Source organism: Haemaphysalis longicornis, unplaced genomic scaffold (assembly GCF_048455015.1).
Source record: "Haemaphysalis longicornis isolate Haplotype H1 unplaced genomic scaffold, Haemaphysalis longicornis Haplotype H1 scaffold_14, whole genome shotgun sequence".
Taxonomy (NCBI): domain Eukaryota; kingdom Metazoa; phylum Arthropoda; class Arachnida; order Ixodida; family Ixodidae; genus Haemaphysalis; species Haemaphysalis longicornis.
In genome coordinates, this window is record NW_027526245.1 from 51,473,589 (window position 1) to 51,487,151 (window position 13,563).

At 45.0% G+C, this 13,563-nt stretch overlaps 1 long non-coding RNA gene across 1 annotated transcript in view; it reads left to right on the forward strand.

Moving 5' to 3' along the window:
* LOC144165091 (uncharacterized) overlaps positions 1-13,563 on the forward strand; it is a 45,709-nt gene that overhangs the window by 12,786 nt on the left and 19,360 nt on the right. The window contains exon 2 of the long non-coding RNA XR_013321354.1: positions 3,376-3,424. This is a non-coding gene — a long non-coding RNA (uncharacterized LOC144165091). The remainder of the gene's footprint in view (positions 1-3,375; positions 3,425-13,563) is intronic.

Below are 13,563 nucleotides of genomic sequence, written 5' to 3' on the forward strand. Positions count from 1 at the left end.
GCCACTTTTGTACCGTAAAAACTAATCCAACGAGTGTTACTATCTATATGACGGAGGGGGGGTGGACGGAGGGCTGCCGGTTAATCACATGTGGTTTACCTCAAATGTGCGCGGAGTTTTCTTTGCTCGAAATAACGGGGAGATGTATGACAAGTGACAGCGGTTCACATGTTTCAAGCTGTTATGATTTTACAAAGCGCTTTTTTTAAGCTTGTTTGGGACGCCGTGATGACGACACGCCGTGGGCCAAGCTACGACGACAAAGCGAGCCCCTAAAGGATTCCGCCCCCTAAAGAAGCAGACCCATTCTTCATGTCCCAGAATAGTTAACAGGGCAGCGAAAACAATTCCGTGGTTACACGTTAAAGCCTGTTTTGGGCTACCCAAAACCTAAAAAGTTTGCTCTGTGTGTTTGTCTGTGTGCATGCCTTATAAATTTAGATTTGTGGTTAATTTCAGAAGACAGCTTCACATAGGCAAAGTGGTTTAAAACACTAAATAAAAGAAACCCTCTATTTTAGTCTACATTCCTAAGAAAAAAATAGTATTCGTCATATTTGACGTAACACATCATTACATAAGTTTTATTTCCAGTGTTTGTTTAACTAAACATACATAGCTACTCGGTTTCTCACATGACAATATTTAAGCACACCTTACAACATTGTTTTGAACTAAAATTTAAAAATTCTCGGGACCAGGGTGCATGCCCGGTGCGGCATTCCATGAAATCCCGGAGTAACCAGGTGTCCCAGTGGGTGGATTCGACCTATGGAACGCGCTGTAATTGAATTGACTACAGCAAGCATTTACAGTGGTTACGGTGCAAGCAGCAAAACAAGGAATGAAAAGGGTAACTTTAGGGCGAGGAGACAGGCGCTTATGTGGCAACAGCGACACAGCACTTCAACGAACATTGCAACGAAGTCAGGATGTTCTCAGGCAAATGTTTTCTGGGCAATATTATTTCTTGATCATTTTTCCTTAACCTGGAGTCACCTCTTTCCGAGCAATGAATTTTTATAAGGAATAGTAGAAAAAACAAAAAAAAACAGACAGAAGCCTTTGTATAGAAATAATTGTTATAGTAGGCGTTCACCAGTGGGGAAATTATTGGTGCTGTTTTGTAATGCATTGTAACCAGTTTTTGCAAGCATTGATTTTCCTTTCAAGGCGTTCTCAGTAATAAAATCACGCGAATGCTCCCCAGAGTCGTTGGTTTTACAATCCAAAAGAGGTAAATCTGATAAACCAGTGCATCTCTTTGGTTCCCCAACGTGTTTGTATTTGTTGCAGAGTCCGCATGCACACCACCTCCATAAAAAGGTTGGGCAGATTGCTAGTGAGGATGAAATCTGTAAATATACCACACATTGATGTGCCTCCCCCGGTCGCAGGAAAGTTGGCCATAAGTAACCATGATCGCCTTCACATCCTTTGACTTGATATTGTTAGAAGGAACGGAGTAAAAGGAATCTGATCTGAACTGAAGGAACATACAGAATACTTGCATAACAAATGTAATGATGATTGAAAAAGGTAGAGCAGGAGGAATCAACTTTTACTGACCCCAAAAAGAAATCGGTGGCGTACGCTGGCACCAAACGGGGTGGCTCCATAGTTAGGGGACCCATATGTTCCCAGCAGCTCCTGGCCTCTCTTTGTCAGTGCGAACTGAGTCGGCAGGGCGGGGCTGGTCAACAAGGTCTCCCATCGCTCAAGGGGTTGGGGATTGGGGGTGTTGTGGGTAAGGGAAGGAGGGGGGTCTTAAGTTCTGTACACTCTGCCAAGATGTGCTGCAGGATGCCCCTCTCTCTTTTGCAAAACAGACAGAGCGTGTCGTGTTCCGCAGGGTACATGCGGTTCATCAGTGCGGGATGCGCAAGCGATCCCGCCTGCGCTCGACGCAGGATCGTCTGTTGTTGCCTAGTTAGTTTGGGGTGCGTTTCCGGCAGTCGGCACCTCTCCTCTCGGTACATCCGGGTAATGTCCCGAAAGCTGGTAACCGGTTGCGGTAGCACTTCCGGCTCGTGCTCGTCTCGGATTGACACTTTTCATGCATGGTAGTCGGCGATGATGTTGCCTGCTACCCTCGTGTGAGCCGAGACCCACACCAGCTCTATGGCTCTTCCCGGTGGCATGCACTTGGATAGAATGGCTCGGGCCGCGGAGGAGATTACCCCCCGGCGAAAGCTTCCGTACGCTGTCTTTGAGTCGGTGACCACGGTGTCTACGCGCGGCTGTGCGAGTGCGAGGTCCACGGCCACTTCCTCGGCAACTGCGGGGTTTGTTGTCTTCAGGGACGCGCTGAAGAAGCATGGCGCTTTACGCGGATGTCGAGGAGAACGATGCGCTCCTGACTGGGTGTTCAATGCACACAAACGCAACAATCTTGTTGCAACAACTTGTATAATGGTTCCACCATAAAGAAACAACCTCTCCACTTCCTTGCCTGATCAAATGACGACAAATTAACAAAGGCAGTGCACTTATGGCACCAAAATCACCTAAAAGAATTTGGCGCAGTTTGCGCTAGGTGTGCAAGGCTAGAGAAACTCTGGACACAGGTGCCCTCTCCCTTCTTCGTCTGAAATTCCGTGGTTGCACCTCACATAGATTGCCGAATTTGCTGCTGAATGTTCTACACCACTGCCAGACCGGGTGGTTTTGTACGCCGCCCTTCATATCTCTCCCAAAGTGGACCGCTTTAGCACGCGCTGGAACCAGCGGTAACCGGCTTCGCGAACTGGGCGTAAATACGCCCCTCTTGAGACGCCAAGGCTCGTGAATGGGCGAGTAGGAGAGCAGGCGAAAGATAACGCCACGAACGCGGAACAGTGTATTTTTGAAGGTTGAGCTGGGCGATGGCGTACTCTCCTACGCAGGCGCACGCTCACGTGCGCTCTGTTTTTTTGTATTTTTTTGGTTGCGCCATACGACAGAACAAAAACTTTAACCGCATTGCTGGTAATAATATTTGGTAGACTATAAGGCTCATATTCTGCGCTAGACGGACATATGCTGTGGCACCGGGAAAACGAGGTACGTCATTAATAGTTCGACCGACGGTTTTGCTTAGGCCGGTCACATCACTTTTACTCGTACCTCAGTAGGATCAGGCACCACTGGTTTTCTAATCAAAATGTCTGCTTTTATTTGGCAATGCTTTGCTAAAATCAGTAGTTGAGGATACATTCTTTTGTTAAGAAACGAAGCTCAGGCACGCGAAAATAGGAGACAAGTATTATATCTTCTAGCTGTATTGTAATATAAGAAGTACATTTCTTTTCGTAGAAATCCTAATCACTGTCTACTGAGTGATCATGGTGCGCTCAGAAGAGTTGGTATTCTAACGCTTTCTTTTTGTATTTTAAGGTCAAGCAGTGGCCGTGCTGTTGGTGTCATGGTTTATTGCAACGGACCGGTATGTATTTTTGAACATACAGCTTATCGTGCACCAGTACGTGCTTTCTATTGTTGGTTTCACGGACGTAGGTTTGTGCCTATAATATCTCAAAATATTATCAACCGTTGCCTTCCCGAGTAAAAGTGGCTTTGGCTTAGTTGATACATTTCCTCCTGTATCACTCTAGCTACGAATAGATAATTTTTAGTCGCACTAGAAGCTTGATTGATTCTAGGGTTTAATGCGCCGGCGCCACACAGACGATGAGGCGCACCGTATTCGAGGGCTCCAGATTAATTTTGACCAACTGGGGATCTTTAACGTACGCCAAAATGTAGTATACATGGGCGTTTTCGCTTTTCACACCATCAGAAAAGCGGCCGGCGTGGCCGGTAACCAAACCCGCGACGTACTAGAAACTGCACACCGTGGAAAACTATCGGGTAAATATTCTGCCCAAAAAAACGCGCAAACAACCGAATATGATATCTCTATGTAAAATTACCCCACCTTCCCGCGAGGAGAACCCTGTGGAGATTCTACGGATCTTGGGGGTTCACTTGGTGTTTCCGTTGGGTTGATTCTCTAACCGTTTGCGTTCGGTATCACGTTTGCGAAGTTCGGAATCGGCTGCTCGCTTCAACCGTTTGCGTTTACGTTTGCGTTACGTTCAACCGTTTGCGTTACGCCGCTAGGCAGCCTTGTCTTCAGTGGTGCTAGCATTCCTGTTATCACAGTGATCGGTGCTTGTTACGGTTTCGCGGGCGATAGAAATATTGTTAGGCTCCATTCAACGCATCGATGGAAATCGGAACGCTGGTGCTGGAACGACCGCGGCTGTAAAGCAACATGGCGCGCCTATGACGCAACACAATCCAACACAAAGCACTTGAATGCAATCCAATCCAAATCCAATCCAAGTCAAGCCAATTCAAGCCAAGCCAACCCAATCGAATCCAATCCAATGCCCCTCGCGAGAGAGCGTTCGCTATCGGAGAGGAGAGGGGGTGAGTGGCGGAGAGCGCAGCTCGCGCGGCGAGGGGAATGGGGGAGGGGTGTGCACGGACAACAACGCTGTATGGAGGGACAAGGCGAGTGAATGAGATGCAGGAGCATCTAAAACACTCAAAACGACACGCGCAATTTATACCACACAATTCAGGATGCGAGATCGAAGTTGCAAGCTGCGATGGTGCAAACAAAGAGCAGTATGCAGGAAGCCGGCGCAGTTTCACCAGGTGCACTCATGTCACTGATTGAAGGAGCGAATGTTTGGTTTCTACAATTGGTTGTTCTGTTATAACTATCCTCGATACTTTCGTTCTCACCTGGAATCCCTAACCACAGCATGAAGTTGCGCTGGCTGCTGGAAAATATACTGAAACGCAGATAGAAGCCCATTCTTTTCAGTAACTCTGGCAAATGATTTGTGGCTAACTGGTTGCAGTGAGGGACGAAGAGAGAGAGATCTGTATCGCCGCCGATGTAGCAGTCACTGAGCCATCGGTTCCCTCTTGAGTGTTGCCTCTATAGTGTTTGCTCGAAGAAGGAAACCTTTAGAGCCGGATAATTTACTCTTAAAAACTTTGCACTAATTTGTTACCCAAGGTTCCTTTGAAACCAGGCACAGCTTTCCAAACGTGCACTGAAGCAAACTCTTCAGGAGGGAGAGGCGAAAAGGCTGTAGCTTGATATTGTGAAAGTATTTTATTCTGCACTTCGGAAACACGGGCTGCAACTAGATGATTCCCATTCCGCCTTGCCACAATGGGAAACACATTGCCGAGTTCTCGCATTGCCTGCAAAGCAGTCGGCGGAAGACACCTGGTGTCTAGTGGCTCCCACTGAAGTGGTTGTCTGTTGAAGGCCAAGACCTATTCTCAGTATTCTGGCCTGCAACCTCCCAAGAACTTCAGAATTTTCAAAGCAAAGCTTTTCACCTCTAGCAGCCTTGGTTCTTTCGTGGCGTGCGGGAAAATAAAATCCCAACGCGGCAGAGGCGGCGGCGAGGTGGGGGGGGGTGGGAAGAGGAGGCTGAGGGTTTCACTCACGGAGCACACTGTAGATGACGCGGCGAATTTACCCCGCGTACCCCGTGCGAAGTTGCCTGCTCGACAGCGGGCGCGTCTCGATAACGGCATTTTCGTCCGCGTTAGGGAATGTTGTTTTGGGCCTGCTTTGGCGCAGCTGCGCATCCAGTGCGTGCTTCCTTCGCACGGCTTCATTAACTTGTTCGACAGCCCCTCCTGGGTAACCCGGACCCGACGGAAATAAGTGGTCGTACGGCAAATAGACGTTAAATATAGGTTTGCGGGGCGGGAACAGAAAATGTAGAGACCACATACAGACATCTGGCCACTCCAGAAAAGCTACGTATTGCGAACTGCTTGCCACGAGTGGGCACTAATTTTTCTAAATTGGTGAATACCGATTCGCTTGTGTTTTAAGAGGTAATACGTGTTTATTTATTTATTTATTTATTTTTGTGTTCATTTATATTTATTTATTTAGTTATTCTTTTTTATTTTTTATTTATTATCTTTATTTATTTATTTATTTATTTATTTATTTATTTATTTATTTATTTATTTATTTATTTATGTATTTATTTATTTATTTATTTATTTATTTATTTATTTATTTATTTATTTATTAGAATACCTTCACGGCCTTCACGGCGTTACAGAGGAGGTGGGTACAGTGCGTGAAAAACGGTAACAGTGTAGAAGTACAGGCAGTATGTAAACACAAGCATATTTCCGGAAACCAAGTTACTGCATTTCATGTACAGAAAGTGCATTCTTGAATGATGCAGGACCTTCAATGGACAGAATAAGGCGGGGAAGGAGGTTCCATTACTTAGATGTTTTGTGGAGAATTCAATCGAAGAGTGCGTTTGTGCGGCCAGATGGAACGGCAACCTTGAATGGATGGTCGATGCGTGAAGAGATGTATGTGAGCCGTGAGAAAAGGTCTCGTCTCATGGATGGGCTATAGAAAAAATATGTTGGGAAACAGAGAAAGTCGTGACATTTTTCTGCGATTGTGTAAACTTGGAAGAACCAGGTTGTTTCTCATTAGTGAAACACTGGAGGTACGGGAGTAGTCGCAAAGTATGAATCGAGCTGGACGGTTTTGTACAGCTTCTGGAAGAGAAATTAGGTTTTGTTTTACAGGGTCCCAGATGGCCGAGGCATACTCTAGTTTTGGGCGAATTAGTGTCCGGTAAAGTGTAACCTTGATTGATTGTGGGGTTTAACGCGCCGACGCAACGCAGGCGATGAGGCGCGCCGTAGTGGAGGGCTCCGGATTAATTTTGACCACCTGGGGATCTTTATCGTGTGCCGAAATCTCGTACACACGAGCGTTTTTGCTTTTCGCCTCCATCAGACAAGCGGCCGCCGCGGCCGGGAATCGAACCCGCGACCTTGTGCTCAGCAGCGCAACGCCTTAGCCACTGAACCACCGCGGCGGGTGATAAAGTGTAACCTAAGGGAGGAGCAGGCATGAGAGAAATTACGGCGAATATACCCTGAGGAACGGTTTGCATTGCTGCAGACATAATTAATGTATCTTTGCCATGTTGAGTCATTTCTAATATAAACACGAAGATACTTGTATGATGTAACGTATTCGATAATGGCTCGGGCAAGTTTGAAATAAAGGGCTCCTGTGAATAACGTTTGCGCGTAATGGTCATGCTTTTGCATTTGTTTGTGTTAACTGTCATATGCCATTTGTTGCACTATTTAAAGACAGTGTCGAGGTCTGCTTGTAACTAATGTTGTCCGTTTGGTCATGAATTTCGCGATAAATTACGCAGTCGTCAGCGAATAGATTTATGGAGGAGTTTAGCCTTGGGAAGGTAGTTACTAAATAATAAAAAGAGCAGAACACCTAATACAGGACCCTAAGGTACAATAGATTTAACCTCGGTAGTGTGAGAATTGCATTCGTTAGCAGTAACAAACTTGGTCATAAAGCCTGCTATTCGCATAAACACATTAGGGTCAGTGCTTAGGGCACTGAGATTACGAAGTAATAATTGATGAGACACTTTGTAAAACGCTTTCTGAAAATCTACAAAGATGCAATTTACAGATAAACCGTGGTCCAGAGCTGACGCAATGTAGTGTGTGAATGTTAGAAGCTGCGTTTCGCATGCGTAAGTTCTGCAAAAGCCATGTTGAAGGGGCCGGAAAAATAAGTTGGATAAATGGCATGATACAATGTTAAAATAAATTACGTGTTCTAAAGTGTAGAGGAAATAGAAGTTAACGATATTGGCGGGTACTTTAAAGAAGAGCTTTGAATACCGGATTTGAACACAGGAACCATCTTCCCCACCTTCCAATCAAATGGCACAGCACAGCACTGAAATGACTGAAAAAAAATGTGTGGCAGTATTATTGACGAATAAACTTTGACGTTTTTTAAGAAATTTACATTAATTTTATCTACGCCACAAGTAGAAGAATGTTTCAGGTCACGAATCAGCTTCATAATTCTAACACGAACTACTACAATTAAATCCAAAGGAAAAAAGTTGCAATTACTAATATATGTTTTGTTTGAAGTGTTGGTTCAAATATGGAGTACAATTTTATTGTGTTCTTGTCCACACCTGTTTGTGTCTCCATATTTACGCCTTCACCTATGTTTTTTTAAATGTTCGTTTTAAATGTACGTCAAGCAACACTAATGTATTGCCGAGTTGTATTTCGCATTTCTGTAGATGTATTTCTTTGTGCTCACTCCTGCATTGGCCTGAGAAGGGCCTATAGTATCTGTAAATAAAAAAACTATACTTTCAGCCGCACGGCCGCGCTTGATGATTGTAGTACCTCAAGCATTGTTTGCATGTGTTCTGCGGCCTCCCTCAGCAAGACTCTCGTACGGTAATCTCAGGTTGCTCAAGTATTCCCTGTTTATCCATAGTCCTTTTCTTCGCAGTCCAGCTCGGTAAATACCCCACTTCCCGACATGCTGTGAATAGCTTTCAAAAGATGGCATCTCCCTAAAATATTCCCTTTCGGATCGGAACTTTGTCGCTTTCCTGGAGGAGGGTTATCTTCCCGTGCATTCCCCTTATCTTATTTGAAACATGCGTAGGCTTGTTCCATTCTCTTGTCTTTTAGTGCTTCTAGCACGGCTGTGGTGAGTACGGAATCAAACGCTTTCTGATAATCCATACATGGGAAATAAAAAAGTTTAGTGTACTCTGAGGTTTTTTTTTTAAATTATTGATGACATAGATATGATTCAAGGCTGAGTACCCTTTCCTAAAGCCAGCCTGTTGTCTGGGTTAGAGAATGCATTCATCTACCTATGAGGCTAGCAGTAACTTTGGTAAAAAGCTTGTAAGCAACTAATAGTACGCTCATGGGTCGGTAATTCTAAATTTCCTGGTTATCTTCCTTCTTACAAATCGAATTAATGTTGGCGTTTTCGAGGCTATGAGCACTTTTTTGCATTTAGCCATTGTGAAATTATTACGACAAGCTTTTGGAGTACAATATCTCCACCCGCCTTCAAAAGACCCATGGTTACGTCGTCGTCAATGGCATGTTGTCTATTTTTATGCCTTGGACAGCCTTTCCAACTTTCCCCTTCAGTATCTGGCGGGGCATCGCAAGCTGAGCTTGTACTGTCAGTAGGTTGTCGTGGTATAATATCGCTGGCATGCAGCGTGGTGTCGAACCGTTGTGCTTCCTTTATCTCCTCCAATTATTGCGTAATGTTACTCTGCTCCTTTGGGAGTGCTAGCTTTCTTTTATATGCTTTGAAGGTTTGAGCTGGCGTCAATGAATTCATTGTGGTATGATAGATTACAAGCTGTGGTTCACGAAGGGGGAATGCATATGCGCCTTCGTTCTTTTATTCTTAGATCCACTGACTCATTAGTTGGGCGTTTTAGTTGTAGGCGTAATGGTAGAAATGTTCTGTATTTTGGCATCTGTGACATGGACCCTGTGGCTCCCCCTAGCGCCATGCCATGGATTCTTCCGTGAACATTTCCTGGGATGGCATAGTGCCTTATTTTAGGGTGATTTTTAAGTGCAAATGCACTTTATAAGCGACCCTGAATTCCGGCGACCGCCGTCCGTCCACATAGCAACAGCTGCGGTTGCGCGCGCTCCTCGTCTTCCTTGGCAACGGGGGAGATGGGCGCGCGCTGCCTGGCCGCTGACATGGCACATACCCACGTGGGGGATTGGCCAGGAATCTCCTCGTCTTCCTTGGCCACGGGGGGAGATGGGCGCGCGCTGCCTGGCCGCTGACATGGCACGTACCCACGTGGGGAATTGGCTAGGAATCGGGCGTGAGAAGGGCTAATGCACCCGCTTAAAGGAGTACTGACACGAAATTTCAAAGCTGAGATCCGCTCTAGCAATCAAGTACAACGACAACACAAATAGTTGTCTGTGAATAAATGCATCATTCTTTCTTTGTAGTTGTGTGTGTGTGTGTGTGTGATCTCTCTTTCGCGAACATTACCGAACCGCGCAAATTCAACTCGTGCATTCCCACTTTCACATTCTTCCCCTCGGGGAAATGAGGGGAAATTTTTTAAATTGGCCACGTAGCGCCGTCCATGGTTTGTTGTACAAAGCGTGCGGAAATGAAAGAGCAATAAAAAATTACAACATTAGTTCAAAAATTGTTATTCAAATGCTTGTAGCTGGTTTTATATTATGGAGGGACCTATACTATTTTGTTTCTGACAATTATGTAGGCCCTACCTAATTTCGAAAAGTGACGTGAATATATTTTTATAGAGGTGACACAATGTAGGAGACGCACGAGCTTGGGCCGAAAGAAGGACAAACACATTAAAACCCGATCACTGCAGTTTGTTGGTGCTGGTGGCAGCCGTTTTTGCGGCTACCACGGCAGCGCACCGCCCCTGCAGTGACCACGATCTTGTGGTTAAGGGATTGAGAGCGGCGTTTTTAATGTGATGCCTAACTCGCAGCTGGGACTGTCCTACCTGCGCAATGTTGGCCCAGCTCACTCAGACTCACTCACAAAATTATTTTGGAATTACCACTCACTCAAACTCAGACTCATTGTTGAGCAACGCATCTATGATCACTCACAGCGAGCGCAAATCTCAGAACTCACTTGGGCTGACTACTCGCTCGGGCTCAGAAGTCACTCGGGCTCCGATTTCGAAATAAACACAGAACTCCAACGAATCAAAAACTCAAGTGTACTCAGAGCTCAAAATGGACACAAAGTTCCAATTTTGCTCATAACTCAAATGAGCGTATTCATAACTCCAAATTATCCCAGAATGCCTATTTACTCAGTACTCAAAATAATCTCAGAACTAGGAATGGACTCAGAACTCAAAATAAACTCAGAACTAGGAATGGACTTAAAACTCAAAATGGACTCAGAACTCCTTCGAGCTCAGATCCCGAAATGAACTGAGTACTCACTCTGCTCAGTATTCACTCGGGCTCAGATGCAGTCAAAGTTTATTAGCATTCAGTTTGTAAAGCTTGCGCGTTGTAACAAATTATGGTTGTGCATATTCGTGGGTTCAAATTCTTGTAATCAGTACTATATTGTCTCTTAACTCCTGTCAGGTCGGAAAGAATTAATGCTGCAGATTTATTATTGTCATACTTGCAAGGCCATGATGATTAGCCCTGCTTGCAAGCATTTGCAAATATTTCTTGGATATTCAACTCTTAGTATAGGCTGCATGCTCATGTTCTTGGCAGAGAGACTGCAGGCATGATGGTGTGCTTGGGGCTTTGGGCCCTGGACAGAAACAAACAACCCTTTGCGAGTGAACGTGCGCTCACTGCTTAGTTATTTGAAATCAAGCTGCTTAGTGTTAGGTTACAGTGCGTTCTTTCTCTGTATCCTAAAAAAAACGCCTTGTGTAAAATCGAACTGTTCCTCGAGTCTCTAAAGAGCGAGGTATTCATGGGTAGTCGTTTGTTTTTTAAACGCGTAGAATTTTTTTCCGGGTACCCACACAGCCAGGAATGCAGATATGCAGATATCGAAAAAATGCAGATATCAAAAACATCCACCGTTTTTGTTTTAATAGCGGAAATGGAGATAATTGGTTACTAAATTTTTCAAAACAAAAGAAAATGAAAGAAAATTTAAGAAAAATGGCGAACCGTGTATCGCAGTGCCTGTCTCGTTGAGGGAATTACACGGGACAAACAAAAAATGCTTCCAGGTGATAATCGTTAGACAGTCTTGGTGAGTCAAAAATCGGTTGAATTTCATAGTGACGTCCCTTAGGCGTGTGGGGAGTGAAATTAGAGGTTTAAATTTCGGAAATAACTTTGGATAAATAAAACTGCTTCGTGGTTATAATCACGACACCGTCGTGGGTAGTCATAGATTGGGTCAAAATTCCACGTTATGTGCCACCAGGTCTTGTGGGGTATCAAAGTCAAGGCCTCGATTAGGGAAATCACGTGGGGCAAATAAAAATGGTTCCTAATATTACCAATGACTTTGTCAGGGGGAGTGATAAATATGGTTGGAATTCACATTGATCTCTCTTAGCCCTGTGGGGTATCAAATAATGGTTTTGATTACGGAAATGACGTTGGACTAGTACATCCTGGTCGTAATCATAGCACAGTAAAGGTTAGTCATACTACTGTGGAAAATTTATTGGGATGCCGCTATGATATGTAGAGCATCCAGTTGAGCATCTCGGTGACCGAACTCACGTGAGGCAAAAAAAGTGGCGGCAGGTTATATTCGTGACGCAGTCATGATGACTCATAGCTAAGGTTAAAATACAAAGTGATCTGCCGGTGGGTCGTGTGGGGTGTAAAATTAAAGGCCTTGCTGAGGAATTTACGTGAGACAAATATATAGTCTTCCAGTTCTAAGCATGGCATAGTTGTGGTGAGTCATAGATTAGCCTATATATTGAAGTGTAGCCGCCAGGGGTTGTGGGGTATCACATTGTAACACTTCATAAGGGGAACCAGTTGGGAAAAAGCAAAAAAACGCTTCCTTGTTATTCCCATTAGACAGTCAGGGTGAGTCATTATTAGGTTAAAACGCAAATAAATTCTGCAAGGATCTGTCGAGTATCAAATTAAAGCTTTCGGTGATTGATTGATTGATTGATTGATTGATTGATTCTCTTTATTGGAGCAAGGAGGGCATTTGCCGTACCGTGGGGAGAGGGATGGAAGGAAGGGGATTATTATTCAAGGTTCATATTCAAAGAGAGGATCCGTCGAGGGGGGCTGCAAGTCTTCACCTGGGTCGGCCCCAGTTAGACTACTCGCGCCAGACCACTCTTAACTGCAAAAGCGGCAATTTTTCGGAATGAGGATGTTGATAAATAAGAGGACCAAGGGCCGAGACGTCCCGGTGATGCGGTGGTGCTTCTATTTACACGATGACGGCTGATGAAGACAAAGCAACTGGAATGAAAGCTGCCACGCGACTTTGGGCACCGATGATGGTGATTACATCGGTGCAGCAATGACGACACCTATAAAGCTTCTACATCTTCCCCGCCCACAACGAACCGTGGTCACTACGCTTCCATAAACTAACATAAGTTCGTTCCGGTCCGATCCGGTAGGCAGTCAGAAGGGGAAACTGCTACAGGAGCCCTCTTTTGAATCCTCGCTGGGAATATCGGCGCAGTCGAAGCAGCCAGGTAGAAATTCGCAAGCCTTCTTCGACGCTTTTGTACACAGATGTTATTTCTTGAAATGCACATTTCGAGATCCGAAAAAAAGTTTCCCTGGGACTTCTGCTTCTTTCTGGAGCTCTGCACACTGACAATTCTGTTGCAGTTATCAGATATTTCCTGTTTCTTTAAAGCATGCTTTCCGCGAACTTTCTTTCTTACGTCGGGTTGCCTGGTAGGTTCGGCAGCAGTCCTCTTGGGATATTTCTCGAAAACGGCAGCATCCCGCTCCTCAGTGTCGTGCATCGCTTTTCATTTTCGTGTCTTGTCTTGCCCTTGATATGCTCCAGGTAATACATTCGTTGTCTCCCGCTCGATACGTTCGTCGTACGTAGCCTGTGCTGGTGTTAGGGAACTTAATGAGCAAACTGTCTCGCTCGAGGTAGTGTAGACGAATTTTTGAAAAACAGACGAGAGTAAGGCATCTTCATTTTGAAAATCAAGCGCAGCCAATGAGGGA